Source organism: Neolamprologus multifasciatus, chromosome 15 (genome assembly GCF_963576455.1).
Source record: "Neolamprologus multifasciatus chromosome 15, fNeoMul1.2, whole genome shotgun sequence".
Taxonomy (NCBI): Eukaryota; Metazoa; Chordata; class Actinopteri; order Cichliformes; family Cichlidae; genus Neolamprologus; species Neolamprologus multifasciatus.
The window spans coordinates 23,879,363-23,883,654 of NC_140453.1; the positions used below are offsets into that span (position 1 = coordinate 23,879,363).

Genomic DNA, 4,292 nt, shown 5'->3' on the forward strand with positions numbered 1-4,292 from the left:
TCACACAATCAATGTTCAGCTACAGCAGCTAATGTTCGAGTTTTTATCGTACCATCACAGATTTACACATCAGCTTATTTATAGGATTTAACTGAAAAATAAGAATATATGTCACTGATGTTATTGCTGCTTTTATGTCTCTATGACATAAGAGAATAACAATTTCTCTCGGGGACAACACATCAGTCACCTCGTCCTGGTTCTCTTCCTGATTTATAACATCCTTCAGATGTCAGAAAGTTCACATTTCTAAATATTTTAAAGTCTTCTTGGCAAAGGAACAGCTGCATCTTTTTTTTAAACGTGGGGCTTGAACTGAACTTGAAGGCCCTGCAGTCATAAATCCATAAAATCAGCTAAACACAACAAGTATGTTAAGCACCGGTATTTTTTTTCCTCCATGACTCCCGCTCAAGATTGGCACAAATCAGATCAAGTAATGAACGTTTCATATCTAACTAAATATACATTAACGTGAAAATACTAAATAAAGTCAAAGTCATGACGTGGGTTTGCTTGGAATGATGGAAATTCAGCACTTACATATCAAGGAAAAGTTTTAGAGTTTAAGGAAATGTGTGTGTCGATTTCTGAGGAGAAATCTGAGCCTGGATATTGTAAAAAGGCTTCAAGCTCTCAGACATTCCTGCTCTTTAGCACTGCCGTCAGAAGAGTTTTACATGTCATGACTGTGCAGCCTGCATCCCCTCTTTCTGAGGTTGAACTATGAGCAACAGTTTCCTGCTCGTTAATCCATATTACAGGCATCAACAGTGGCGTCACCATCCGTCTGAGCCAAGAAAGCTGATACGAGCACAATTTTTTAAAGTTCTGCTCTAACATTTATAAAAAAGTCCTGATCAGAGTCTGAAGAAGCCCATCATAGTAACCTAAAGACTACTTTTGACTGCTAGTTACTGGAAAAACATAAGCATTTGATACAGCTTAAATAAGTATCCTAGAACGAATGACTTTAATCTAATGAACTAAGTTTATTAGAGCTGGTAGAATCAGAATCCTGTTTCCCTCCCCAGCCCTTCACTGAGCCTGGTTCTGCTGGAGGTTTCTTCCTGTTAACAGTGAGTTTTTGCTTCCCACTTTCACCAATTGCTTGCTCATACACTGTAAAATGTAATATTGTGTTTAGTTAAAAATATTAAATAGGCTGAACTCAGTTTTTATCACTTTGTTATTAGAACTCGATTTAAATAAGTTACCAGTACATTTTATGCAAAAACGCTGATAAACTCAATTTATTTGAGTTGCCTTAACTTAGAAAAACTAAGTAAGATGGAAGTTTTGCTTCTCAGTGCGGAAGGATGAAAGATGTGTTTTGAAAATGCCACGTGACTACCGTCCTCCTCCCTCTCGGATCAGTCCGCATGTTCATGGTGCCAGCATTTGTTATGGAATATGTTGAGCAAACCTGGAGAAGCTTCAGTACAAGATATTATTGTTGTCATTGCTGTGCATCTTTACCTGATACACTGACTTGGTGAGTAAATGTTTACTCTTATTCAAACTGATTTTGTGGCTTCTCTTAGTTTAGCACCAGGTTTATAATCTTGCTAGCTAGTTAGTGTTAGCCTAGCGTTGCTGCTGCCACTGGGCTCATGTTACTTAAAAATTAACACCACAGCCTTAAAAACCTTATATAAAATTATGTCTGTGAAATCTTCTGTTGATTGTTTGAAATAAAAAAGTGAGATAAGAGCCCAGACAAAATTCTTAGGGAGGTGCAGCTGTTAAGGATGGGGTGTGGTGGGTATTTTCAATCCATAGCCATTAATGTCAAATCTAGCCTTTATTTAACAACATAAGCCAACTCTATGTTACAATGATTGCACAGCCATTAAGGATCAAATCAGTTTCTGAAAAATGTTCTGCTTTTTCTCCCTCTGCTTGCTTCTTACTGTCTTTGAGGCTCGGGACCAGCACTCCTGTTGTTGGACAGAAAGACATCAACTCAGTGGTAAGTATTTTGGTTTTCCAATATATTAGCAACTGTCAGTGACATTTATATTAATCAGGCTGAACTTTAATCATACTTTAGATCAGCCTGTTTTACTTATTGTTTTTGTGCTTTGGTTTGGGGAAGTTGTTTCTGTACTGATCTTTTCCTGTCTTCTGTTATTAGACTTTAGATATGACTGTGCGATGCTGTTGCTGTTGACTCCAGTTAATTCTACAAGACATGCTGTGTAAGTAAACAAACAACAACAGTTTGTCTGCATTTCTTGAAAGATCACATCCCCCAAACTTAGTTTAGAGGGTCTACACCAGGTGTGTCAAACTCAAATACACATTGGGCCAAAATTCAAAACTGGAACAAAGTCGCGGGCTAACGTTAATATTTATTGAAATATATTTATTCCTCCAGATATAAGAATGAATCTTTTCTTATGGACTCAAACACATTTTGCTGAAAAACTGAATATGGAACAAGCAAAGCTTAATACTAAACAATATATATATTAGCTGTGTAATACCAGTAGGCCAGCTCTAATAATAATTTGGTATGGCTTCGGCCCGCGGGCCAGAGTTTGACACCTATGGTCTACACTGTAAATAGTGAAGTCTGCAAGTTTTCTTTTGTTTTGTGCCCAAATCATTTTGCACATCATTAGAATGAAAGTTATTGGCCATGTTTCTATAGCCCTTTTTAAAATGATGCTTTCATGACATTATTGTGTGTTGGGTGGTGGTCACGGCTATCCAGACTGACAATTGGGACATTGAATGTCACCTCTCCAGTGGGGAGGGGGCCTGAGATTGTCCAAATTGGAGTCTGTTTTATACCAAATGCAGAAAAAAATGTTTTAAGAAAGCAATTAAGTTCATGTTCCAAAAAATATGATCGTTTGCTTGCAGGACAACAGGAGAGATGAGTCCTCCGTCACAGATGGTGTGGTCAGTGAAGATGGTCGCCTGCAGGTTCAAGCTCATTGCATCTCCAACCCACATCCACTGCCACTGTACTTAAGGGAAGTTAAATACTTTCTTCTGCACCTACATTTGGATCACCTCGATCCATGATAGTCATTCAGGCAGTAATGCCTGGACTGGAAACAAGCATCCTTAAAATATTACAACATTCCAGCTCATGTGTTGGAATGAAAAACAAATGTGTTGTTTAAATTAGAGACTGCACTTGTGAGAGAACAATAAATATTTTATTTTGATCATATAAGTAATGTAAGTACAAAACAAACTTGAGGTAGGCCTAAACTTATTTTCAGAATAATTACATCTGAGACTTTGTTTCACTGTAAGATTATAACAGTGATGGCAATATAATTGTTTGTTGTTCAGCAGAACAGTGTCCAGTATGTTGGCTGTTATACTTTGTTGTGTTTGAAAATAAAAGTTGGGCTCATTTTAACATCATTACAAAAAGTGTTGTTAATTATTTTTAATCATATTCAGGTTACCACAAATTGTTTTTTTCATTTAGTTGAACTTGAAATGTTTGTCAGTAGGTAAACAATTAGTATTGTACAGTCAAAAATATCAAGTTATTCTTAATACTGCAGACTTGCAATGATGACTGTTGTCCTAACAGTCATCTTAAGTAAGCTTTACTTAGTTTTTTTGAGGCAACGAGTTTCCTTAATTTTTTTGAGTTCTGGGAACTAACAAGGTTGTACAGTGTAATCAAAATGAGTAAGTTGCCCTAACTTGGTCATCTTACGTAAACTTGATCCAATTTTTTTGAGTTCTGGGAACAAATGAGCTTGTACAAAGTACTCAAAATAAATAAGTTGTCCTAATTCAGTCATTTTTAGCTAAGCTTTACTCAATTTTTTTGAGTTCTGGGAACTAATTAGATTTTACAGTGTAAGGGTTGTCTGATTGTCGTCTGTTTCTCTCCATTATTGTAGGGTTTTAATATTACAATAGAAAGCACCTTGACACAACTGTTGTGATTGGACACTATATAAATATCTGTGCTCAGCACTGTTCACCTGCAGCTCAGGACCACAGACTCTCTGTCAAACCCCCTCTTTTCTCTGTCAGCTGGCTTAGAAGAATGCCTGAGGCGATATCATGTGCTTCAGCCATCATTTGACTAAACTTTCCCACATAATCCTGGTAGGAGTCTCGACACTGCTCTCTTTCTATCACAAACAAACAAGTCTGTTGAACCCTGAGTGGCCTACCACAACAAAACCTGTGCAGAGAAGCTTCTGTCTTCAGAACAATACGCTTACAGGCACGTATGACCTCTGTGAGATTTCTTTTTCAGTAGCCTTTTTGTGGCTGGCTCCATCCTCGTTTATCTTCAGTTAACC

At 37.3% G+C, this 4,292-nt stretch overlaps 1 long non-coding RNA gene across 1 annotated transcript; it reads left to right on the forward strand.

The window, feature by feature from the left end:
- Nucleotides 1–1,210: 1,210 nt before the first annotated feature.
- On the forward strand, nt 1,211–3,396 carry LOC146502136 (uncharacterized). The gene is made up of 3 exons (XR_014869583.1): nt 1,211–1,972; nt 2,138–2,201; nt 2,872–3,396. It is a non-coding gene; the product is annotated as an uncharacterized LOC146502136 (long non-coding RNA).
- The last annotated feature ends 896 nt before the right edge of the window (nt 3,397–4,292 follow it).